This window comes from Strigops habroptila, chromosome 8 (assembly GCF_004027225.2).
Source record: "Strigops habroptila isolate Jane chromosome 8, bStrHab1.2.pri, whole genome shotgun sequence".
Lineage (NCBI taxonomy): Eukaryota > Metazoa > Chordata > Aves > Psittaciformes > Psittacidae > Strigops > Strigops habroptila.
Genome location: NC_044284.2, coordinates 59,113,167 through 59,140,986, shown reverse-complemented (window position 1 = coordinate 59,140,986; position 27,820 = coordinate 59,113,167). Strand labels below are relative to the sequence as shown.

Below are 27,820 nucleotides of genomic sequence, written 5' to 3'. Positions count from 1 at the left end.
ACTTTCTTTTAATATAAATACTACTTGTTCTCCTCCCACAGCGTATTTGCAGACACATTTAAATCCCTTCTTAACTTTTGTTTTGCCAAGTTAAACATTAACCGTTTACATTTTCTTTCCTAACAGCAAGTTTGGGGTTATCTAATAAGCTTTCTCTGCACTTGTTTCAGTCAGAATTCATCTTTTCTGAACATGAGGGATCATAGCCCAACATAGTGTGTAACGTTCAAAACAACATTTTGCTAGTGACTTGTACCGTGGCAATAATAATTCTCTGTGTACCAGTTTAGTTACAGAGATTCTGCCTTTTTTACTCCTCTAGCACATTAGGATCTTGCTTTATATAGTTATTTTTGCGCCAGTAGTTATCTGTCTGTAAATACAGACAAATGTATTAATTCCTCCTTAATACATTTTTCCATTTCATTACACTTCTCTAGCACTCAGATGATTTCTTTTCAAGGGGGTGACAAATGAAGGTATTTTCAAGAACAGCTACAAGATCTCCAGCCTCCAAAGTCAAAGTCCTGAAAATGCCTTTTCTCATACTAAAGGAATCAAATTTTAGATTATCACATATTCCCAAGAGCACGTGAGGCTTAATTCATTACTCCTTTGAAACACTATGAAAGCTGAGGGTTAAGAGGTGTTATATTAGTGCAGAATAATGATGATTGATTAATTTGCGCTTTGTATCAGATGCAGGAAGAGTAGATATGAGTGCAGTGAATCCTCTATAATCTCAAAATCTTTCTATAAACCTGAAAATATCTCGTAGGTGCTTGTAGTTAAATGGAACACAGCCACTTTTTTTTCTGCTTAGAGTGGAGCTGTTATAGTTTTGCTTCAGATAGATACTACTGCTTCAAATAAACTTAGATTAGATTCTGGTGAGATTCACTTCAAATCTACCCTTTTGCCTTTTCATTACAGAGTAACTAATGAAAATTCCATTTTAAATGTGCTTTCTGTGAGACAGGAACATTCTTTTTCTTCATTATTAACAAAAGCCTGTATTTCGAGCCGTAAGGATACAACTCTACATAGTGTAAATCAGCGTTGCTCTGAGATGGCCTGCAGTCCTCTCCAGCAGCACTGCAGAACAATTTAGTGGTTTTAGATGACAGTTGGCATCTTTGAAATATTCTCTTTTGCAGAACTAGACTAAATGTGACACTTGCTGGAGAAGAAATCTTGCATAAATCTGTCTAAAAAGACTCAATCATATTACTTCACTAGCAGTGGTAACCTTTGGAAGCCAAAGTCCAGACAGGTTGAGATATGGAACATGAGTACATAAAGGTGACAATTCCATTAACTGCAATCAAAGAGAGAGGTGAATGGTGAGCTAAAGACAAACGACTTATTCTATAAAGAGAAGAAAATATGTGTGTGAAGGGGAAAGAGGCAGAATGAACATTTTCCAGCCTTGTCAAGAAAACAGAGATCTAGAGATCTCCACTGAGATCAACACAAAATCCTCTCTCAGCCTCCCTCGATGCAAGCTTTGGCACAGCGTCCCAGCCTCCTATTGAACCATCATTTTAGGAGAGCACATGTACACAAGTGAGACACCCCAATAGAAAACGTCCAGCTGAACTGCCCACCATAACCCTGCTGGAAATGCAAATACTGGGCCTGGCTTTGCAGTTAACAGGGCATTCTGCAAAAATAAGTGGAAAAATTGTTGGCATTTCTGAATCCAGTGATTCAGGATTCTCAAACATACCAGAGAAGATCTCTCAGTCCAGCAGGGTGCACTTCAACCCCAGGGGCTGAATAGGAACAGCTTTGGGACATTCTTTTGGGTCTCAAATCAGAAAGTCTGGGTACATATTGATAACCGAAACTACCACCACAGGGGGAAAAAAGTGTTCTTATGCAGGTTCAGCACCAAACTTTAGCACAGATAAAAACCAGATTGGGTATTCTCATCCCATTCCCTTCAGTGAGGCCAAGGACTGCATCAGTAGCATCACTAAATGACTTCACATTACCTGAGTGTTTTCAGAAGAGCAGGAAGCTTAGAGACTAGCCATGTTGGCCACTGAGCTGCTTTGCAACACTGGAAATAAAACCACAAAGGGATCTAATCTATTACCTCTTAAATCTTTCTAAATTTAGGATAAAGAGGAAATTAATGAAGTAAAATCTACCTCTATATACACAATCTCCTCTTCTTTTGCAGTTTTCCTACTTCTATGTGGCATTTTCAAGAATTTCTATGTAGAAAACTTCATCTAAACCCAATCCATGTACCAAAACAAAAGAAGCAGGTAAGTAAATTGGTTTACTTATAGAAGCAAAAATAGATCTTTGAGCATTTTTACTTAGTTATTGATTAGCATAACAACTGAAGGGAAGAAGAGATTCATAGAACACCTCTTTGCTTAGGCAAGCACCTAAGGGTGGTTTTCACTCTCATTTTTAAGAAGCATTATAACACTGGTATAGGAAATAGAAGCTGAGGAATACTCTGGATGAAATGCTTTCTGAGTCATTAGACTAGGATTATTTATTCAAACAGGGAAATAGGGAAGTAAAAACCAACTGAATCTATGCAACAACAAGAAAGGGGTTTTTTGAGTGTACAAAAGGAAAAAAAGGAAATTTCCTTTGGGGAACTTTTTCTGTTTTTAAACAGAGATATTAAGTTACTCGTAGATACTAGAGCAGCCAAAAAGGGAAATCCTTGTTTTACACGGCTCTAAATATAGCTAGAAAAAGAATTCAGATTTTATCAATTTGTGACCCGTTTCCTTACATTTTGGGCAGCTCACCTTTTAACACGAGAGTCAGAAGCCGATATAAACAAGCATACAAGATTGCAGGCTCCACCAAAATTCCAATGTGTTGCCCAGGGCCTGTTCCTGCCCGCCCTCTTGGCTGGATACCAATATTCTTTATTCTCAGGGGAGTCAGCCTTCCAAAAAGCCACTTGGCACTTGAGTCAGGGCTGCTCTGTTTTCCTAACGTTCATGGCAGGCAGGATGTTTTCTGACTCTGGTACCCAACAGTCGAGCATTCCAGACAGCACGGGGATTTTTCTTTCAAAACCACACTGCCAATGCCATAAGTGAAGTTCTGTGACACAGTGTGATCCTGGGGAAAAAATAAAATTACTTTGTTGCCATACAGCAATACACAAAGGGAAAATGCACATGGCTCTTGCCACCTTTATAAACTCTCCCACTGTGGTGTGAATGCTGCTCAAAGACATGTCTTTATCAACTGGTTCCCCTCTGGGAAGACTGCCAGATCTCCATAGATTAGCTTAAGAAGACCCCCCCCATCCTTCCCAAATGCTTGGCCAGAAATGAAGCCCACTGCTGCAGTGGAGCAGAGGAGGTGCTCAATGGTCTTTGCACACATTGTTGCTGTACCCGTCCGCATTGCCAGCACGTGAAAATGTTCTTTTTCCTCCCCAGAATAGATTCCTTCTGTGAACACACAGTGCAGACATCCCTGCAACTTTAGCATATGCCTTTAATACTAGAAATATGAATTTATCATTAATATTTCAAGTAATTCCTGAGATCACTGATGTTGAAGCCAACTACAGCTATGCAGCCTTTGCCTTGTGGAACAGAAACTACAGAGGTGAGGACTGGCAGGTTCCAGCTCATCAAGGGGACTGGACTCCTCACTGACCAGGAGCAGACATACAGCCCTGCTCTGTCTCTCCTCCAATCCAGAGGCAGATTTGCCAAAGACATCTTCCACCATAGCTCTATGCCAAAATCCAGATGTGCAAAATCGCCAAATCACAATCTGTTGAGCTGGAAATGAATTTCACAAGCCAAGCTGCGAAAATCCATGGAGCTCCTTAAATTTCACAATGCCTGACATCTCAGGAAAATAACTAACAGAGGTTAAATGGTTTTTTGCAACACCCTTTCAAGCCTTTTTCCACTTTGACCAGCTCACGTGAAGTACTTTGTTACAGCGGTGACACATCACACAGTGATGCCAAAATCCGGGCAGCATGGAGAAGGGTTGAAGAAGGCTCAACCACACTTCAACCAGCATGTCCTGTTGCCATGCCTGGGACTTTCTACAAAAGGCAGATCCTATTTTGCTCTTTGAATTCCAAAACGAGTGAACACAGTCATGGGAGGCAGAGTAACATCAGCATCTGTTAAATCGTATAATTGTCTGTTCTCCAAGGGTGATTGTTAACTGGAATCTGTACTTCCCAGATTATAAACAACATGCAGCCTTTCTCCTAAACTCACTGCAAAATGTACAAATGAAGTTCTAAAGCCAGCACTGTAATCCTTTACAATCTGAAATTGAACAGGGACTCATTCAATCACATAAAAAGAAGTTCGTAGGCTGTTCAGCCACCTGCAAATCAAACACAAATAAACCAAACAGCACTAAACCAGGAATAAAATCACCATATATGTAGCTAGTTCCTATAGCAGTTATATTTTCATGCTCTGTATACAATCCAAAACAAACTATCTGCTTATGATTAAAATATGATACTGGTTCCAAAAGTCTTGCCTCTGGGGAGATAGTTTTCTACCACAGGGCACATTCAGCCCTGGTGTAGTATTTCTGATTTTCATGGAATTACACCATTAAAGAATTTGGCCCAACATCTTACCCACACTGATGCAATTCAAGTTTTAAGGCACAGTTATGGGGTTTCCTCCTAAGCCAGGCCAAGTTTCTGGAACAAGGGAAGCCTGTAAAAGAAACCGTCGGAGGGATGTTTTAGTCTGGCATTTAGGAATATTCACACAGCAGAACACGTCACGGGATTTAGTTTGTACGTCTTACATGTTAGAATTCCTTACTTTTATATCTTTCCTTACAGATACATTGCCAGCAGGTGGTTACAGCAAAACAGAATAAAACCCCAGGAAATGTAATGAAACAATTACAGACTGCCATGAATAGAAAGGTATTTGTGGATCCAGTTAATTCTGCTTCATCTTTGTTATATACATCTATTTCCCAAACTTAATGTATTGCCTGAGCTTGTAATATATCATTAACAGAATGTCTGCACCACTCAGGGCTCTGGAGAAAAACGTAAGGTGTTAATTCTCCAACATTTTAGGTAACCTTAAATATTTTGGGCATGACTGTGCTCACACAGTGCTCTGGATTTATGCTTTGCATGACAGAGGGAAATGGGAATACACACACTGATGCTCTCACTGATGTTGAAAACTTCTGTGCAGAATCAGAGACAAAGAGCTATAACACTTCCCTCCTCCTGGAGCTAACCTGCTCTTTCCTAAAATCATGCAGATTCATAGGTCATGGCCCAGAAAACAGGAGTTTCCCCAGCTCTTCCAGCCAGTCCTACACGTACCGGGCACCGTGATGGGGGATGGGTTGCAGGCAGTGGAAATGTGATGCTGTCAGAGGTCAGAGTGGGAGATCATTCCATTCCTTCTGCAGTTGTTTAAGCTGCCCAAACAGCATGAAGCATGCCTTGGTTCTTAAGGCTTCCTGGGAAAAACAACACTGTTTCAAAGCCATATCGGAACCAAAACTATGGAAAGATGAACCAAGCTTGGGTCAAGAGAGATGAAGGATGCAATAGCTTTTGACAGCGGTGAACTGGTAAATGATGTATCCAATGTTGAGCTCTCATATGAGTCAGAATATTCAGTGCATCACGTCAAAAACTTCTCTAGACTATTGACATAATATTGACATAAAGAAAGAACATGGGAAAAGCTAGAACAATCAGAGGTACATTTTACATTACCCACTTGCATTCTTACACTAATCTGACAACCCTAAAGCCTTAGTATAAATCAAGTAGAGCAAATGCTATCAGTAAATTAAAACATATCTTGAAATATGTGTCCAGAAGTTAAAAAACCTTTTGGCACAGAAAAAAGCTGCCGTTCAGGGTTTCTTCCAGTGTTAAGCACAAGCAGCAGAATGAAACTGCTTTAAGTATTCTTTAAAGTCACATCCTGGTTGCTAACCTTTGGATTTTACAGTTTGTCTTTCTGAAGCAATGATAAAACCATCACAGCTTTAATCAGCTTTTTGAATCAGTCTGAAAAACTGAAAGTGAAATAAAAAAGCAAGACACAACAAAAATCAGGAATACTGGACATCTTTGCCATTTCTGTCTGCCACAGCTAGCACACAGCTAGATAAAAAGTGAGATTAGAAGTTAAGGAAGGGAACCAATGGTAACTGCACTCTTATTTTAGGCTATTTTATGTCTGAGTGTTTCAAAAGTAGGAGGAGTATGAGGCTGGGTAACTCCACCCTCTGCAAGAATTGCTGGGATTGTTGTTCATGAGTGTGATCCAAACACAAGACTGTTACCTACACTCTGTTGCAATCATGGAAATACGATGGGATGTTCTAATTGACACCTTGTCCTCATCATCGTGACGTACACTGAAAAGTCGTCATCATTTTGGGAGATGCAGGACTGGAAAGTTAGGATGGCAGATAATTATTCCATGGGCTGCGAACATTTCCCTTAATGCAATCCCAGCCATTGAGGGTCAGCAGCTAAAAAGCAAGCCCATATGCAGGGCACAGCTCCACCTGCTAGAACTATGTGTGGTTGCTGAGAGCCCAGGGACCTCAAATTAAAACTGTATGAGTGCAAAGGAGAAAGCCTAATGTACAGCAGCTAAAATATATGGAGGCTTTGGGGGTTTTGGAACATCAAACCCTTCAGAGTACAAAATATTTGCAATTTGGTATTGCAAGCATTTCCCTTCCCACTGCAAGGTTAATTTATCATAGCGGAATATATGGATCTTGGACAGTATCACAGGCTGCTCCTGTTCTTCCTACATTAACTTATTCTCAACCAGAAGGAAATTAGTGTCACCAGTGGTGAGGGTCGTCTTTATTAGGTTGTTCTCTTATATCATGTATAGATTCACAGAATATCTCAACATGGAAGGGACCCATAAGGACATTCTCATATTAAAGGGAACCAATTCAGAGACTGAGAATAAGGCTAAAGATCTCAGTGGTATTTTTTGGCCTTTTAATCATGGCCTTTTCAAGGTAATCTGTATTTTATCAGTAGCCCATAATATTATCTTCATTTGTAACCTATTGCCTTATTTATTCCACAGAACTTTGCACAGAGCCCACAACCACAGAGGCTTACTGACTGCAGCTCCTCCCAACTCAGCTTCCAGCAATCCATCCCAGCCATTTTCAGCTCATGCAGCATGCAGAAATCCACGCTGGTACTCTGGGTTGAGCAATGATGTTCTGATTACACCCCCTCCATGTCCTTTATATTGGGTAACAGGAAACCAAGGGATGAAACAAGCTATTACTTTCAGTTTCTAAGGTCCTGAATCTGGAAGCTGTAGTTCTAGGGGGGTATCTGCTCTTTGACAACACTTCCTATATTATGTTTCAGCCAGGAAGATGGATGTACCTTAGTTAAAATGAGTCATTCACTGAAGCAAGGCCAAACTTCGAAGCAAATCTGGGCCAGTTGACTGCCTCAGGAGGAAACCTGGGTTTTGCATGAATTAGATGTGAAAATAAGCAGAGCCTGACTGACATCTTCTCTGAATTCCAACTGTAAGGGTAAAACCCAGTGGCCATGAGCCTTAGGCATGACAAAAACGAGGAGGGGAAAATGAGGCTTCCTGTCTCCCCTCCAAGAGCCAGAGAGACACATGTTACTCAGAACTTAGGGTAAATTGTTAATTATTTATACACTAATTAAGTAATGTTTATAGAATGTCTTACATATGTAAATTGCTGTAAATATGCTTACATTTTTCCTGCAGTCTCCAATTAAACCAACTTTCATTACAGAGCAAAACAATTCCATACCAACTTGTTACACCAGTTCTTTAGCCAGGCAGCTTTTTAGCTAATGGTTCCGGCTCAGACTGCACGATTGTATTTCTCTGTGGAGCTTTCTGTCCTGGTTTGTAGTTGTTTTAATTCCATCACAGATCACATTCTGTTTAATGATAATTTGATTTTGCATTGCAAGACCCAGATGTACATTAGGGGGTCACAACCTTTCCATTTATCTCTTAAAGTAACTATTTTTTCCCCAAGTTCCATCAGGTTAAAACAGTTAGCAATTTTTCTCCTTGAAGTGTCCCTTCAGCTTGGCCAAGATATATAATAGATCAGTGTAGCTACAAATGCATTACAACATTAGTCATCAATTAGTTTTAAACCATCGCTGCAATATATCATTTATCTCGCTTGCTGTAGCACTATTGTGAACATTTAATTTTTTAAAGGCATCTTGATTTTTTAACCTGGTGGCTGCATCCCCCTTTTGTCTCCTGTGCAGACATCTCCTTAAGGAACAATAAAAATTAGATTTGTTTGACCTGCACTCAGGGTTCGTTTAAGCGAGATGGATTTTAATTGCTCTGCCCAGTCTACCAGACAGCTTTTATGTAATATTCCAGACATTTACGCACTGTCTTTTCCCTTGTTGTAAGCAGGTGTGTGTGCCCACAAATGCCTGTAAAGCAGCTCTTACAATTCACTTCACATCTCTGACAATCCTCTGGGAAATTGCTTACTCTGAGATATCATTGGCATCAAATTAAGGGCTTCACTCATTGCCACTTCTCTCCTCCTAATACCATTTTCTTTTGTCTTTGAGATTTATCTTTCTGGGTGGCTAATTCCAAAAGGACTTTGCTGAGGACTGTGTTCCTTGTGCTTGTGTTGTCATCACACAACGCAGATGACTCACCTCTGCATCTCCCAACAGTGAGAACGTGTAGAGCCTTACCTGTCTCTCCCAAAATCCTCATTATCCTTCTACCATTTGCAATACTGACTTAGATGAATGATTTGAAAAGGTTCACATATAAGACTGAGAGACTGAGAGAAGCCACAGTTGTTCAGTATCTTGAAGAATCTCTAACTTCAATTAGCAAGTCACACGAGCAAGTTATCACAGCATTGACTCAGAGCCCGAAACAAACACCCTGACCTCTCTGCCAGCTGGGAGTAGAGGCAAAATGAGCTCACATTTGCCCACGATGAACCTTATTTGCTCCAGCTGCTCCATCAGGGAGAGGAGAACCTCACGCAGAGAGTTCTCTCCCTGCTGACTCTCCTCTTCCACGGGTGATACAATCTGAAGATGAGGTCCTCTCTTTTTGTTCCCCTTCCTAAAAAGGAAGATTTGGCTGTCCCGTGAGTTACCAAATCAGCACAAAAAAATGGGCCTCCTAAGCAGTTATTTGTGCCTACAGCTGGTTCTGGTCTCCTCTCTGTTGGACACACAGATGTACTTAATTCCTATTTGTGCTGGATGCCTATTAAAAGCAAATCTGCAAGTGAGGAGGGTCTCTTCTACCATGCCAATGCAAGTGAAATACGTAAATCTCCTGCATGCTGAGGGTGAATGTATGCTTAAAATGCTTGGGAGAACAGCTGTGAAAAAGAACAAGCAGTTTGTGTTCTGCTGCAAAGTGTCACTGATCCAACATGCTAAGCTGATCCTCATGTAGTACATTGTGCTTACTCCATTACACTGCCTGCTGCTTCCATGGGGGGGGGGTAATTCCAAATGCACAGCTTTTCAGACAGCACAAAGAAAGGGACAAACCTGGCTTCTTGCACCGCAGTGTAACCAGCATGGTTCACAGCAGCAAGGGACCACTGGGTTGGAAAGAACAATTCCAGTTAGGAGCCCCCATGCAGTGAACGGAGGTGGAGATCATGGTGAGCCATGAGAGAGAGCTGTGGAGGAGCTGGGGAACTGCCTCTCTTTCCCAGTCTGGGAAACCATAAGAGGGATTGCTATAGCTTTTCTCAGTGCCACTGTTTTCCTCCCCTTTTATTTGGCAGTGGTGAATCCCAGTCACTCGAGAGACATCCTGGAGTGAAACTGGTTTATGATGAATCACAAAACATCTAAATAATATTGAGGGTTCTGCAGGAGACTGTGGAAGGAAGTCCCATTTCCTTTCCTTAGAACCGAGCAGAATTGCACCCTTGACCAAAACCCACAGTCCATCTTCACAGTGCAAAGTACAACTGCACAGCTCAAGGGCCTTGTCTTCCATCTGCCCTGTGTGAGCCAGCACCTGAGCCCCATCATAAACTGCAGAGAGGGTTTCACTCTGGTCAAGAGAGAGAAGCAGCAGAACATGTTAGATGTTGCTTGTGGCATCGGCGGAAGAAATTCAGATGATGCACTGAGAGAAGCCTTAGAAGACTTTTACGTGACACAGAAACAACAAGTACATCAGTGACAAGGAAGAGATGTGGCAGGGAAGAGATCAAGGAAGAGATGGGAGGTCCAATGCACTTTTCGTATGGACACATAATTCTTGAATTGCTATTCTGTGTATCCATCAATAACACACACCAATATTTTTCACTTCCCTGACAGAAGCACTGAAAATCAGAACACATTTATTTAGCAGCAAACAAAACCAGAAATAAGAGCAGGCTTCAACACTCAAATACACATTTCTAAACCTCCGTGGACCACATGCAGCAGAGCTGGAACACTCAACAGCTGTAATGTGCACCGAGGACTCACATTTGTTCAAGAAAAGTCACATTACTTACATTAATTGGATGTGTCCAGCTCATCCTGAGGCCACTTAAGCCTTGGCAAACCTCTAGCTCCAAGGCATAATGAAAGTATTAATATAGATATTCCTTTATATTATCCGATTTACATAACAACTCCCACCTTTGCAACCTAATACTTATTCTTTGGAACACAGAGAACTATTGACTCATATCTGGACTGGGATGCCAAAACCTCCTAAATTTAGAGATGTTTGGAATGGGAGACTTTGGTTCAGGCCCATCCACAACAGCAAATTAAACACAAGTCATTATCTGTGCGAGCGACATTTTCAGCATGTCCCGGGCCTGGCGGGAGCTGAAATTCCTTCTCCCAGTAAGATTTACAGAATTTGCACATTGAAAAGCACTGAGGTAAACCATGGTCTGAGGGCCAAGTGCATAAATTAGACCTGTCCCCTCCCTTCAGTAAATTACATCCCTACACGCTGTAGGTTGGCTAACTGCGCTTTTGGCAAGTTGGGCGAGCCTGTGTGAGTGCGTGTTAACAGAAGGGGAGTTTGTGTCATACTCATGCATTTACACTTGCTTTTCGAAGGCTCTGGTGCAAGGAATATGTTGTACATCATTTTTTCCCTCCATTCACATCAGATACTAGATTAAACAGGCAGAAAAAACCATGTAATATTAAAAGTGTTGGCACATATTGCACTTTCTCAGCAGAAACTGTGTCACTTGTACATCGCTTTGGTTTAAATTACGTAGGTCAAGTTAAGGGCAGCAAGAAGTGCTGGATTAGCATCTTCAGAGACTGAGGTGCTCTCCTCGTCCACAGAACAAATCCAGATCAAGAAATGTCAATTAAAGCTTCATGCACAATGCTTCTTCCTTGGAAGACAGTTTGATTTCCTCAGCGCTCACCTGTTCCTTGAGTGCTCTTCCACTTCTATGGCAAAACAAACTGACCAGTTGGCACGATGATAAAGGGACCGACACTATCAAAGCACTTCTTTAAACACTGTCAAGATTTTTATGAGTTACATATTTGCAGTAGTCCATGTACCTGTGAAATAACTGAATCACCATCTTCCATGTGTCAAAATGATGCCATTTCTGGGCTGTTCCATCTTCCTCCCACAGATCTGCCACATTTTAGGTAGAATGCATGGCCTAAAAACCCAAATATGTGCTGCAGCTCAGACTGGCTCTTGGTGACTTCTAAAAAAGTAACACAGTGAATGGCACCAGGAAACCCACGCACTATCCAAAGGGATGCAGTCTGCACTCTGGGCTTTCAGCCTTCCAAACTGACTGAAGCTTTTCTCTGTGACATGAAGGACCAGTAGAATTACTTTTAATTGAAGGTTGAAAGCCTCAGACGATCAGATGACACGAGAACTGGGGCTTTGTGAGAAATGGAAAACACGGAATGATTTTGGGTTAAATCACAAAAGAACTGAATATTGCGCATACATCTCCTCCTGAATTTCCAATAAATTCATCCTCTTGCCAGGCTTCTCACTCAGTCTGAGCCTTCCTCTTGCAAAATTCCTTGATATTCCATCTTCCAGGCTGCCTGATATCTCTGCTCTCCTCAACATCTTTCCAGAAGGTTTTTCCACAGATCCATGGCATTCCAGCACTGTGGCACTCCTCAGTGTCTCTTTCAGCAACTGGAGGATGCGCTACTTTGCACAATCTGTTTAGGTTCTTCCTACCATGTCTTCAGCCCCTCCCAATGTCTCCTGTGCAGGGTGAGGGAGATGAACAGCAGAAGCAGTTGCAGGAATGCCTGGACAGAAGGTCAAAGCTCAGTTCCTTCTCTTAAATCCCCTGTGTTCACCTCTTAGCAAGCAGAACTGTTCCAGAAATGAGATCCAGAAATTATTTCATTCCAGAAATGAAAGTTGCAGGAAAGGTTTCCCCTCCTTCCAGTTCTTTCCAAAATTAAATCCAAGAAAACAAACTGTTAGGGGCTGAGTTGGCAGCAGGGAAGAACTGTGTGTCTGTCTCCCAGAGCATTCTGTCCTCTCCTTTTGGCATTGCATGTTCAGCCCTGGTTTGGACGTGGCCACTGGGTGGGAGGTGGATTTACCTGAAGAGGGAAAGAAAGTGATGACAAATAAAGTTTCATTTTCCAGTTCCTTGTTACCATGCAACAAGAGGAGATGGGGAATCACTCAGTGAACCCTCTCTCCATACCTCTGGAGCACCAAGCCCTGCTACTCTGTGCTGTGCTGGCCCACCAGCAGCAGAAGCCCAGGGGCAAAGCTGAGAGCACCTTAGGGACAAGTCTGCTGCTTTGGTGTTGATGGGAGACCAGTCCCAAAGCACCAGCACCGCTTCCTGCAGCTCCCTCCTTGGCTTTTCCTCCTGTTTCCTCCTGTGCCTCTTCTACAGAAAGAGATCTGCTGCTTCATAGTCCCTTCCCTCCTCTGGATTAGGACTATGCTTCATTAACAGCCCCCAAAACACAAGCCTGAATGCAGTTTCCCAGACACGTGGCTCTGGAGAATCTCTCCAATATGCACCACAGTTGAAAAGAAATACTTTCTCTTATGCCACCATCTGCTATGGGAATTTATTACTGGAAAATAACAGAACAGCCTGGTAGCAACTACAGCAAACTCATGATGGGAAATCCACCAGTACTGGAGTATTCAGTACTCACAGTAATCTCCTTTGCTATGATTTAGCAGAAATGTAGCTGGCATGATCTGAATAGAGAAGAACGGTCTTCTGAGCACACTGCAGAAACTGCTGTTACAAAGTTATGCAAATTCCAGAACTTCTGTTTCTGGAAACGAAAATTTTCCAGGGGAGAACATACAGAGGAGACAGGCATGTGCTCTAGACTGAACAGGAACCGGGAAACTCAGAGTCCAGTCCCAGCTCCTCTCGCAGGCAGGTACTTTGGCTCCCTTGGCTTCTGCTGTCCATCATAAGACCAAAACAATTATAATAAAAATCACAATGAAAGCAATTGGAAAATATTTGCATAATAGTTTAGCATGTGTTTTCATGCTTTGCATGTTAAACAAGGGATGGTTCCTCTACTCACAATCTCAGGACAGATAGCGAAGTAGAAAGTGGGCAGAACGGGAACAAAACCTAATACATGTGGAAGTAAATTCAGTTCCATAGAAAACCAAGGTGAAATGTGTATTTAAGAGAGGCCAAATATGCAAAGAGTCAGAGGAAAAAGTCAGGGAGTTCATAGTGGGAATATAGGCTATGACACAGAAGGAAGCGTGGAAATAATTGTGGAAGAAGCTGGTAAACGGGTGGATTGGGCTGGAAATACCAGTAGAGCTGAAGGCAGTATCGTGACAGGTGTACAAACGATGATGAAGATGAATACGTTTTCAGTTTGGACAGTGATGAAGCATGAGTCCTGCTGACTAAGGGTGAAACAGCCCAGACAGTGACTGTTAGATTCTGCTGCTCCAGGGCAAGAAGCGTTGGAGTGCATCTAAACCAAGGCCTTGGAAATAACGCAACCTCTGTGAGCGCTATCTGTGGATCTCAGCCACTTCCAAAGCAGTGCTCAGAGCCAAGCACCCGCCTGAGGAAGATATTGCTCCACAGCTCTTTGATACCAGCAGGTTCAACCAGTAATTCATTGAAACGTGGATTCAAGTCAATAGGCCAAACCCATGTGGGAATAACTCTGAGTCACAACGTTGCAGGAGTGGCACCCCTGCCCTGAGCCCATCCCAGAGCTGTTCCCATGGCATCCCATGAGGGTCTGCCACAGATCAAGTTCTCCATCTGAAATATCCAGCCTTGCCTCATCTGGGACATTTACTGCTTTGATCTTTAGACCCCACTTTATGTGGACATGCCAGATGAGGTATCCTAAACACTCAGACATCCGCAGAGACAGAAATACCAACAGGAATTAATGCAGAGATGTCACCTTGGCAAATGTAACTTGCTGTGTCCTTTGCGCTTTGGCAGCTTTCAGCTGAGGCTGGTTGTATGATTTGTTGAATTAAATCAGGGACAGGCTGATTCAAGAGCAAAATATGGAGGTCAAGAGGAGTTGAGGTTTTCACACTCAATGAAGTAAATAATCACTTATCAAGAGAAAAATACGTGATCAATGCCTCTGGCTGTAAAATTCTTAAGAGCATCAAGAGCTACAGGTTGCAAAGAAGAGCCATGAAGAACAGATTAATCCAACCATGGGAAAACAGCAAGAAAAGCAGCTGGTTCAGATATTCAACTCTGGCTGGCTCCCAAATATACCCTTCCCACCCAGAAGTCATTTGGGCTCGAAAGAAGCATAAACATTCCTTATCATTCTATATCATTAATTGCCCTTTCTACTTGGTGTCCAAATGCCAGAACATTAACATCTGAATTCAAACACCATGTGGTCCTTATCATCTGAAAGTAACTATACCCTTTGCCCCACAGAACACTTGTTGGGGTTCATGTGGGGAGAAGCATGACTTGCCATCTGGAAAACATCAGTCAAAATACAGTATTTTTATCTTATATTAAGAGTAATTCACAATCTCCTACTGGTGCTTGCCATAAAACTAAGGAAAAGTGGGGTTGTTTAAGCACTGTCTGGTCTCAGAAACTGTGAGTGGATGTCCATCCAGTTTCACTGCAGTCTCCTGTAGTCTTTGTCAATGCAACATGCACATTTAGCCATCTATGAATTCCATAGATGTTTTTAGTAAAAGGGGACGTTGTGCTACCGAAGGAGAACATGAGCCAAAGATGTTCTATTATCCATATCCTATTAAAGGTCAGACAGAGCTCTTACCTCAGTGCTATAATGTGACCAGAAACTTAATTGAAACTATAGGAAAAGGTTATTAATAAAGAGATGAAGCCACAGTAAATGTAATACAGCTCACAGAAGGACTTTTGCTAGAAAGAGAAGGTTATATAGACAGATAGGCCTTTAATTAAGGTGTATTGCTGGGTTAAGTGTAAATTTTCCAAGCAAGCATGAAGATAGAAAACTGGTAATTGCTTCCAATTTATATTATAAAAATCAGTCATATTCATTTTACTTCCTATGACAGCCTTACTTAATTCTAAGGTTCATTCACTTAATTGGAAGGGAGAATTCTTTGAGTAAAAACATCAGGAATTGAAGAGCGAGACAGCCAGACTGCGAGAATTGAACGAACAGCACTTTAAATGAAATCATTAAAGTCCCTCGTCCAAGATTCTCAATAGATTCATGTTTGCTGTCCTCAAGGGATATTTATTACCAAAGCTGAGTAGGAAAAGATTGGAAATTATATCAGAAAAAAGTCTCTAATGGTCTTCTTGAAAATTGGATCTGAAGAACTCCCTGTTTCTATTACTATCATCATTTTTCCATGGCTTACAATTAGTGTAGACTAGAAACTCAAATATTTCTCTCTCTGAACACCTCTTGTAAAAATGGTATAAGTTGGTCAAGTGTAACCAAAAGGCACACAAGTGTACAAACTGAATTTGCTTCCATCATATTCTTATACTTGTTCACAACAGTTACAGGAGGGAGTATGCTCAAACTGTTGTAAGTATTCATGCAACTCTCTGCATAAATCAGCCTCAGAAAAAAGCCTCACTAAAGTGATGAGTCTTTGTGGGTTTGGGAGTTATCCAGTTAGTGATAAGAAAACAATAGGTGGTGGCTTAAGTTGTAAATAACAGACAGTAATGATAAGAGCTAACATTTAAAAGTAATAGTCCTGGAGAATGCAAGTAATCCACAAGACTAAACATCAGAATCACTTGCTGACTACTACTGAATAACAAATCTACATCTCTCTCACAGGTAAATTTGCCTTAAAAAAGAAGATTCTGAGGGGGTTTGTTTAGGATTTCAGTGTAAATATTCAAACAGCTTCAGTCACATCTCGATAACTTCCTGCTCTCCTTCCCCTGACAAAGACCAACGCAGCGCAGCTGGTTCCACAGTGACTGTTACTGGATAAGAGAGAGAATTCTGTAATTATAATCAAGCAAGGTGCTCTAAATTTTAATCTCCCAAAGCGTAAATCAAAATAAGCGCCTCATGAATACATTCCTGGCATGGGCAAGTGGGTTCTGCTGCAGACGAATGCATCAGCAACATTGTGCCCAAGTCTTTCTGGGATCCATTTAAGCAACCAGTTGAAAAGGATCCATAGCAGAAAGAGGACCATAAAAGTGAGGAAAGCTGAGGCAAAGACAATAAGTAGCACAGAGCTAAATCGCAGCCTGTCAGAAGACAAATGATGTTAAAGAAATTACTCTATGGATGGTTTTAGTCTACGTGCCTGATTTCTGGAGGGAAGTAACAAGAGATATTCCTCCATCAATGGATACAAAGAGGAGGTTAAAATGTCTTGGTGCTAATCATTCAGCAAATATAAAATAATCATGTTGTGAAAGTATTTAATACTTTCCATTTTCAAAGTGATAAGCAAGCTTTATCTAATGAAACAGCAAGGTTAATGAAAAGCTCAGATGTTGGGTTGCTAATAGAAACAGTAATAGATTGAATGAATTATCTTTAAACAATTCAAGATAAAAACACCAAAACGTGCCTATATTCACCTGAAAGGAATGAGATCTCGATATGTCGAGAACATTAAAGCTAGCAACAATACATTTCTATCTGTCAGTGGGAAGGGAAGATAGAGCTCCAGAAAGCCCAGGGAGGATTAGGGAGAACAGCAGACAATCGACAGTGAAACAGAGACAAAGCTGGGAACAGAACTATAAAGTGCTTGAGGAAATCCCTAAATCCATTGGTATTAAAGCATTTACAATGACTTTTCAATTTCATGGCCAGCCTCACTATCAGGAGAGTTCTGTCATTTATGGCAGTGGAAGCAGGATCAGGTCTTTGAGTCAGTAAGTTAAAAAAGCTTTAGTGATGTTTGAAGTAGAAACACACTTATGGCGATTTGCTTAAGAATGATACAGCTCATAGCAACTAGTAGGCCTTAGCTGTGCCTACAGAAACAAGTTAAAGCAAGGTAAGAACTGAATCACTGAAATAACCCAAGTACAAAATCAAATTGAAATAAAAACCAAGGGGATGTCTTCTTTATCCCAGATTATTTCCATGATCTAATTTAAATCCCAGCTCCACACAGTTGGGCTGGCAGCAAGAGAGACAGTAACCAACAGCATGAGAGCAGAAATGAACTTCCACGAGTAGAAGAAACTTCTTAGACTGCTTTTGCTTTGCTTTTGTTTTCAGTAAATGTAAAATAAACTGCCTTCAGGAAAAGAGAGCTAAGTTAACTTCTATTTTCCAAGGAACATCCAGGCAGTTATCACAGACTTCCTGGAATCTTATGTGTTCACACCATACCTCGCTCTTCTCACTAACACTGAGAGGGACAGAGCAAGCACATTAATTTGGCATCAAAAATCAGTTCTGATAAACCTCCACATTTCCTAGGAATTAAGCCCTTAAAAGAACTTCTCTGGTATCTGAAATAGAGAAAGATGTGAAAGACTGGCAAAAGCTGAAGAAATATACTGGAAACTCCCTTTGCTTTCTGTAAGTCCAGGGGCTAGATAAAGCATAAGAAGAAGGGAAAGAAACTCTGTTATTTCAGGGAAAAAAATGTCCAGGGTTCTTGCCCAGAGGGACAGACCCAGCCATGCTCAACTGGAAGTATCCCCTGTCCTGCTCCGTACCAGCTTCTGCTTCTGCCAATGAATTAAGAGCTCTTAAATCACATCTATCGTACAGTGGTTCTAAAGGGACACAGCATATGTAGAGAAATATAGCCATTAAGATCAGCTTCCTCACTCCCCCTTCTGCATATGACACCTCTGTTACTTAATCTTTTTGCTTGTTCGTGTGCTCTGAAGAAGACATGGAGCTTTGCATCCCAGTGCTCAGCCAGACACAAAGAGGTACTGCCCACCCATCTGGTCCAGGCACCATTTCTCGACATCCTTCCCTCATCCTGCTCCTGCCACCTCTGTATCTTTGTGCCTTTTCATCTGGATCTTTCTCCTTCATTTTTAAAACTGAGGGTGTCACCTTATTCTCTAAAGCTTTCTGAAAAGCACCTCATGAAGAAGTCACCCAATTAGCCAATATGCTGCATTTCTTCTTAGAGAGGGATGAACTCATTGCTCTTTAGTTTCATAAGCACTGAGACAAAAGAAACCTACTTCCCACTCTGCCTTTACCATGTGGACTCTGATACAAGGGAATAACAGACTTCCACCTACATCCTGGTCATGAGTTTGGTTTCCTTAGAAAACTTGCCTAAAATAATTCTAGCAGCACTTATTTTCATGAACAAAGATATGATGTTGTCCATTCCCATGGCAGGAGGTTGGAACTAGATGAGCTTTAAGGTCCCTTCCAACCCAAACCAGTCTGGGATTCTATGATTCTATGTTGAAAAATATCTTTCTAACTATTCAGGTATCATTCCATATAACACATTCTTTTTAGAGAAAGCTGAGCACAGTAACTAAATCTTATAAAAAGAAAATCTGGCAAAGAACAAGCAGGCAACAGGACACTATTGCCTAAAATAAGGACACAACCATGGAAAGCTTTGTTCTCCTTCTTGACACATCTTTCTCTTTGACTGACCAACGTTGTGGGTTTTGATGGATTCATTTCTCATTCAAGAAGTCACAGTATATCTCTCTTCTTTTTTCCACCAGTCCTGTTCATAAAACAATGATTTTCCAGATTTCTCAATCTACTATAGGAGGAAAAAGAAGTTTCCAATATCAAGTATTACTCAACACTAAGCAATATGGTAATAAATCTTAAAATGTGGTCTTTGTTAGCACCCAGCCCAGAGCCCTGCAATGTCTATGGAAAGACTTCGGTCAGGCCTATCAGTCCTCAGCTATTAGTTCAGACTGCAGTGTTCATAGTGCAAAGGGAAATAACTGGGGGCTTCACTTGGCCTTTTCACAAACAAGTGTCAGCAACATCAGTGGGAATCATGCAGAAGCAGGCGAGGGTGAAAAGCAAGTACTCTGCTATATCAAGTCCTCAGCTTATGTAGCAGATGTGGTCCCTAGGACAACGTACCCAGTATACTGCCACTCAGCCCAACTGGTTTCTTTAACAAATAACAAATACATTTCACTTCAACCTCTTAGGATCCAAGAAGGGATGAGTGTAGCCATCAGGAAAATAGCCTTAAAACAGCCTTAGTCTTCATGGTCCACAGGTTCCTTTCGGTAAAGGAGATCATGACCAGCTTTTAAGCATCTGTGTGTGTATAGAATAGTTTGGGTTGGAAGGGATATAATGCTATTTCCTAAACTTCTGGCCCTGTTAATATTAGAATGCTCTGAAACTGAAACGTAGGAGTGATTTATACAGTCACCACCACGCTAAAAGATAACACTATGTAAGTGGTCATATACTCTCATGGACAGTACACAGGGCAGGAGTCCAGAAGCCTGAGCTCATCCTGCCACTGACATCCAGTTCAACCTTAGGCAAATTATACAGCTTGATCCTAGACCTATTGAAGTCATTGGCAAAGGTCTGTTTGACGTAACAGTGCAGGATCAGGTCCTGCATCTCTCCTTTTCTTGCAAGGTGTCTCTAGGGTGAATGTGTGTGAAGTGTTTCAAAGATTTAAGGTATTAATTACAGTTGTCATCTTGCAATTGTTATTCACGCCTGCTAATTTCTACTTGTGGGAGTAGGCCCGTTGGCTCCATAGTCGTCATTATTTGTAACATTTCTAGTGTTATTCATAATACATCTACTTTTCTGGCATATTTTTATTAATTTTAGAAGTGGAACATTTTTAGCAGCATGCTTGCCATATTCAATACATGAATGATATAATTAACCAAAGAAATTTCGTAAGAAACACAAAGGAAATAGTATTCTTATTACGTTCAGTATTTAATTGCCCACAGTTACTCTCAAGTGAAACCTTCTGCTGATCTGAGAGAGTTATCACAGATCACTTACATTGTTTTGGGGGCACTTTTTAGTGAGTCTAAGTCAGGATTCATTTTTCTTTTACTCTATCAAAATGAAAAAGCAAAACCCCACCTCAGCTGAGGCTGTAGCATTACTACTTTACCTTCAATTCCACCAACACCTTGTAGGGATTATTTTACTCCATCAAACACAAGTTTGCAAATCTTGGTCCATATTGCATCTAGAAGATGGAAATTCCAGCAGGTCTATAATGAAGCCAGAGTTCTTAGATCCTTCTCTGGATCCCCAAAAAGAAGTAAAACAAAACGGGTCCAGAACACACATACAGGTTTGGCGAAGTTTGCCAAAGTTCGATTTTATGACTGAGTGGCCTAATTCTTCTCCCTTCATTATCCTAATAGCTGGAATTGCTTGTTCTCTCATCTGTCATCCATCCTGTGGTGGTGTTGCTACAAAATGAAGCAAATGTCTTCCTCTAGGAAAGAGTCTTACAGGGCAGTGATTCACAAGGTGGTCCATAGATTAGATGCCTCCCCTTTTTCCACCCCAAAAGAAGTGCCAATGAGCAAAAAATCTACTACAAATACCAGCTATACAGGAAAAGACAGTTGCTGAGACACTTTCAATACATGGGCATGTCTGGAACGAGGTAAAGGGAAAAACTGCCAGCATCCCCTGCAAACCTGCAGCGCAGGAGCAGTTGTTCTACCTCACATCATCTATCTGTCAGTGCCAGTATGACTGTTTCAAGGACCAGTTATGTCTGGTTGATTATATACAGTGTAGGCAATTTCCATGATTGTTCTCATACAAGTCAGGCTTTGGCCTTATAAATAGCATTCTCTTTTATTAAATGTGATCCTTTGCAATATACTAGTGCTAGTCTTTATCTCAGCTAACTTTAGCTGCCTAACATCAATCTGCAATACTAAACTACCCACCCCAGTTTCTCTGCATATTTTGTTGAGTATTAGGAAGTGGTATTAGGAAGCAGCTTCAAAGGACAATTCATTTCAGCCCAGCAGGACAAAGACAGGATGAGTCACAACCTCAGAGTACCTACTCGTCCCCATTGAGAGCAGATCAAGAGCTGGATGGCTTGTTCGGACCAAATGCTTCACTTCAGATGGCTTAAGTTAGGTGAAATGAATCCCACACAGATATTTATTCAACATCAAATTCTGCTGTTTCCCACAACCTAAATGATTTTAGTCATCAGGTGCCTTACTCACTGCCTTTTGCTGTTTTGTTCAAGGAGCTGATTTAGGGAGCAAAAAAAAGCCTTTCCTAGAAATGAAAAGGAACATGCTTCTTGCACTTTTCACTGTGCTTCTGTTAGCCAAGAACTTCCTGCAGCACGGCAAGGTGTGGGTGTGGTGAGTGAGCTCTTCGTGCGTAAGAGATGTCAGTGATGCTGTACCCGGCGAGTGGAACATCATTTCCAAAGCTGCCTGGCAAGCAGTTGGCCAACTTAAGAACACAGAAACTGGCTGGCTTGGCACCCAGAGCTGTGTTGGTTGGTGTACTAGAAATCAGCATGTTCCACAGAGCACACTGGAAGTGGACATCCCAATCCTATGGAACTTCAGCAGCATCCTGGGGGTGTCCGATTCCCCCATGGCCCTCTGACAATCAGAGTGTTGGGTTTTAAAGATGCAGCTAATGGATATCCTGGTGACTCAACATGAGTCAGTCCAATTAAGAACTGAATCAGGCTCTCCAAATATTCCCATGAAGCTCTTCCTCTGAAGACTTCAAAGTGCATTACAAAGATTCAAAGTGCTAACGAGCAGGATAATCCAGTGATGATATCAACTCTGGCATGATGCACTTCCCATGTGACCAGGGACAAGTCCATTTGGAGGCACACTTACTACACATATTTAGGAGCCACACAGAGATTTGGACTGAAATATAATAAAGATTGCATCTTGACAATATTCTCTGCAGAATTCTATAAACTGGTTGTAAAACTTTATAGAAAGAGCATTCCACCAACTATTGCACTCTGGGGGCTTTCCTATAATAAATACCTGTCCTGCTCCATTTTGCAACATAAACTGAGCTTTACTGCTCAGCCAGATCTATTGGCCGAACCATACAGCCCTGAAATGATGGTTTTGCTATCAACCTCCTGTTTGTGTGAGGAGAAAAGAAATAAAAGGCAAAGCTGAACAGAACCATGCTACATATTTGTTTAACGCTCTCTTAATGGAGCTACAAAATAAGGCATTCATAGCACACACAGTTTAAGGACTCTGTGTGCTATGTGCAGTTTAAGGACTTCACTAGTTCCTTCTGAGGACAATGATGAAACCACTCACTGGTTTCATTTGGGTCAAGGTGATGGCTGGATTCTCAGAAAATAACACTGGGCCAGCCCTACAAAATAACAAACAGTTCTAACAAATAACAACAATAACTGCTCTAAGTACCAACAATCCTTGGACTGAGCCCTTGTGCAAGTGCTCCTTGTTGCAAAATAACACAATGCAAAGCAAATGTGAGGAACATTTTCTTGGCAACAGACAGTAAGTGTGTCCTATGCATTACATTGAAAGTCATTACTGCAAATGCTTGCACAATACCTAGACAGTATGAGATATGCTTAAACTGCCTTAATTGCACAGTGGTATGGCACACATTAGCAGCTGAGTTGCAATGGCATCTCAGGGCAGCAAGAATGGAGCAAGGTCCTATAGCTCTAGGCACCATGAAAAAATCTAGAGGTCCAGATGACCACAGGCAGTCCCTGAAAGTCCCAGTCATCCTTGTTCTCCCTATGGGTTCCCTGGTTTGAGAGGTGTTCCTCTGTGAACTAGCATTTGAAACAGAATTGTCAGCATTGGCCTTCTTCTCATGTCCCTATTACACAACCAAAACTACCACTGGCACTAGCTGCCCTCCCTGCTTACAGCTTTCACAGAGGTTAGACCTATACTGTAAACTCAGCAGACCAGGGCACAGTTCGATCCATGATCCAGGCCAAGATCCAAGCTGAGAGAGCTGGGGTTGTTCAGCCTGGAGAAGAGAAGGCTCCAGGGACGCCTTATAACAGCCTTCCAACACCTAAAAGGGCCAAAAAGAAAGCTGGAGAGGGACTTTTTAGATGAGCAAGTAGGGACATGACAAGGGGGAATGGCTTTAAACTGACAGAGGGGAGATTGAGATGAGATACTAGGAAGAAGTTCTTCCCTGTGAGGGTGCTGAGGCGCTGGCACAAGGTGCCCAGAGAAGCTGTGGCTGCCCCATCCCTGGCAGTGTTCAAGGCCAGGTTGGACAAGTCTTGGAGCAAAGAGAAAGCTCACTTCTAGTGGAAGGTGTCCCTGCCCATGGCAGGGGATTGGAACTGGATGAGCTTTGAGGTCCCTTCAACCCAAACCATTGTAGGATTCTGTGATCTCTCACGCTGTGTAGCTGTTAGAACACTCTCTGGCATGGCACTGTCCTGTCCCAGCTAGCACTCTCCCAGACGATGCCTGGGCATGCTTGGGAGACAGCAAAGGCCAAGGACTGTTCCCAGTAGGCCGTCTGGATGAGGCCACCTGCTTGGGATGCAGGAATGGGGGGGAAAGAGTTGAATCATGTGGCAATGAGTCATGATACACTACTTTGGGTTTGGGCTATTTTATTTTCTAGCCATGGCCAGAGAGACTAGGGAATGAATGGACACTCTTCCTGAGGCACTGAACTACTTCTTCCTGAAAAAAAGTTGCTTACTGAAAATAGCACTTTGGTGAGAACATGCAAAGAGAAAGCTCACTGCTTTTGACAAGGTTTGCCCTGTGCTGTGGCTAAGCTGAGGACTGCAGTCTCTTGGGCTGCCATCCAGCTGGATTCAGCAGCAATTCATTCACTAGAAAAAGTAAAGAAAGAAACAGGAAAAAACGATATGGAGTTTCCATGGCTACCGGCCTGTATAACTCCTCCTGACCATTATCACAAATTTTGCCATCCAAACAAGCAACAGATGTCAGAAATAATGTTTGGGTTTGGCAAGCTCTCATTCAGACACACCACAGGGAAAGGTACTGCCTCTGAGTCAAGGGAAGTGGCACATTTTCATCTGTGGGCAAAACACAAAGCACAGACGTACGAACACTGGCCCTGAACTCCTCCTCTTCAGTAATAGTTCCTATGTCGAACTTCTAAATTTCATGTTCTTTTGTGATGGTTGTTGAAAATAAGAGCTCAAGAGTAAGACCACATAAGGGTTTTGGAAGGACTAACATATATTAAAAGCTACAGCATTTTGCAGAGAAACAGCACAAACTTTGACTTTCATATTCTAGAACAAGGAAGAGGGGGCAGAAATAGAAGCCATGTACTTGGTGCCTTTTATCAGTGATGCTGGACTCCAGAGCAGATTATCCTGCATTCATTTATGATACATATTAAAGAGCAACAGGTGGAAGTACAAGTGGTGTTTCTTCTTCATTCCCCTGTGTGCATGATCAGCTTACCACTACTATTTAGGTAACATAAAATACAGCTTAAAAGGAAAAACAATCAAGATTTTCATGAACCGTTAACTCTCTACTTGCTTTCCTATTCTATTTCATCCTACTTCCCTATTTCAGCCCCTTGCCACTTTTTGGAGCAATACCTGGATTCTGCATTTGCACCAGAGCCTTCTTCCCTCTATTCCCTGTTCTTTAACACACAGGCAGCATTTACAAGATTTAGGAAGGTTCTGTAGAGAATTCCATATCTCTGCCAAATTTCAAGCATCTACTCTAAGGACTTTGCTAAACCTGAACCTCAGTGCTGCTGATTTACTGTTCTTGTCACTCAGACTATTTTGACAAAGTATAGTAGATCAAAAACCCCAGAGGGTTTCCTTAGCTATCTATCTTTAGGCTGGCTGAAGTGTCTGCATGAACCGCAAGCTACTCAATAGTTAATAATACCAAGCTTCTCCCCCCAGCACTCGGTTTGAAAGGACTACAAGCTCTGAGTCACTGCACAGTTGATTTGAGCTTAACCCTAATAGCTCTGTTGTGTCGTGGCTTATTCTTAAACCTTCTTGGAAGCAGAAGAGTGTCAGCAATAAACTTGCAAGGTTTAACACTCTAACACCAGGTAAACTGCTTTATCTCTATTAAAAATATCAGTAGTATATCACAGAGCTGTAAAGTAATGCTGGAGCAAAAGCATGTGCCTGCTGGTATATGCCTGAAGAGGTTCTGGGAATTAATTCTGCTTTGCAGAACTATTCCAGTTATTCATGTGACTCAGCGGCTGAGACCGGGATCTTCCTGCACTCCGAGGGTGATGTGCTGATTCAGGCTGGTTCAGCAGCGGGATAGGAGAGACACCTTATCAAAAGAAAAGCCTCTCCCAGCAGCTGAGAGGGAAATTTCCGTTGCGTTATCTGCGCTAGTCCGGTGGGGCAGGATTACAAGTTATTATTAGCTCTGGATGGGTTTCTTTATTCTGGGTGAGGAGGGAATCATCCTTTAATAAAATACTTCTCAGTATTGCTGCTGTGATGTCTGTCCAGATGTGGTTGCAGGGCTAGAGGCTAGCACCATGTCAAAGGAAAACATTACTCTGCACCTCTGCTTTCAGAGTCATACCTAAGAGTATTTCAGCCACACTCACATTCGAGTTTTATTTACAAGTGTTTTAGGAAGGATTAATACCTGACTAACCACCCTTGTTAGATGCATGTTACAGACAGGAACAGTAAGTTTTAAGTCATTTATCAGCAGCCCCTAGACTTATTCAACTTCATATGTAATGACTAAGGAGGCATTCATAATAGATTAACCCTTTATAAACCAATTGCAAATAGTATTTTGACTGACAGAGCACTCACCAGCCCCATCTGCACAGCATATAGGAATTATCTTGTTAAATGCAGCATCGGGGGTGGAACCTGAGCATGTCAGCCTGTCACTCCACACTCTCTTTATGGGCAACACAGTCAAGGGAGTGAGGTGAGTCCTCCAGAAGTAAACATCTAAAGTAGGTCTATCAAATGGTAGCCAAAGCATTTTAAGTGATCTGCCATGGAGTAATGACTTCAAGGTGAAAGAGGGTAGATTTAGATTAGATGTTAGGAAGAAGTTCTTCCCTGTGAGGGCGCTGAGGCGCTGGCACAGGGTGCCCAGAGAAGCTGTGGCTGCCCCATCCCTGGCAGTGTTCAAGGCCAGGTTGGACACAGGGGCTTGGAGCAACCTGCTCTAGTGGAAGGTGTCCCTGCCCGTGGCAGGGGGTTGGAACTGGATGAGCTTTAAGCTCCCCTCCAACCCAAACCATCCTAGGATTCTATGAAAACAGAACAAGAAGACGACTCGCATCTCCAAATTCCTCTTCTTATTCTCAGTCCGTAAGACCACAGCTGCCCTATAATCACATAATCATAGTTCTGCCATTCTTCAGTGAAGCTGTGAATGTATTTAATCTGCCAGCTCCAGAAAAACAGGCTTCCTTTAGTATTACGCATGATCTAGTACTTCTGTAGAAGCAGCCAGCGTAGTCAATGTAACCTCAGCCACCTAAACATTAAAGTATATAGAAGTACCTGGTGAGGTGCAGGGGTTACATCTCACACCTAGTACTATGGTTTCATGGTTCATCCTGATACAAATAGCAATTACAAGGTATTTCTGCAACGTACTGTACCAATTGCAATACTGAAGTATTGCTCCCTGTGCTTACTGCTCCTCCACAGCCTCCCTCCCTTCACCTTACAGTTGGACATTATTCTCTGTCTGTGCTGCTGCTCACTTGTCCCACAACAAATGGTACATTTAAAACATAGGGGGAACAGTGTATTTAACCCCACCAATGGATAAAGGGATAATAACAGCAGCCCATGACATATATGTGAATTAAAATAAAGCCATCTGCTGACACAGGCTTTAGTGGTGTCAATGGATTGCAGCAGAAGAGATACTGTCAATAAAGCTGAAAACAAGGCTGTCCATAATAAAAAAGAAAGGGAAAAGAGATTTAGAACTATCTCAGGATGCTCTCCCTTTCCACCCCAATGATGTGGAATACTTCTTGATTACCTGTTAGGCTATAGCTACTGATGGAGGTACAGCCTCTCCCAACTGCCTCCTTCCATAAAGCTGTAAATTCCTACCAAAAAGAGAACCTAACCATTTTTATCTACATAAGAAACTAAACCACCAGGTACTCAGAGGCATAAATCCACGTGGTATTTCAGGGTTAAAATCCAGAGGAAAACTGCAGCCTGGGAAAATTAGGGGCTTTCCATTCCCGGTGTAATGAAACGACAGATTTAAAGTTCAGAGTGAGAAGTCATTGAAAGGAATTAGACTTCAAGCTTCCTGAGACATACAGGCTTTGTTTTTCAAGGCTATTGATAAATCTATCAGTCTCCCGATTACTGTCCCCCCACTCCCTGAAAAACCCTCTAAAAAGGGAATTTGCTGCCTTAATTGGAAGGAA

The 27,820-nt window shown here is 41.9% G+C and overlaps 1 protein-coding gene and 1 long non-coding RNA gene across 4 annotated transcripts in view; one reads left to right on the top strand and one right to left on the bottom strand.

The window, feature by feature from the left end:
• The window catches only part of FGGY (FGGY carbohydrate kinase domain containing), a 299,368-nt gene that overhangs the window by 147,683 nt on the left and 123,865 nt on the right, over positions 1–27,820 (bottom strand). The gene's annotated exons all lie outside the window — the stretch shown is intronic.
• Positions 11,380–23,503, top strand: LOC115611581. Its single transcript, XR_003992634.1, has 3 exons — positions 11,380–11,393; positions 13,537–13,541; positions 23,398–23,503. It is a non-coding gene; the product is annotated as an uncharacterized LOC115611581 (long non-coding RNA).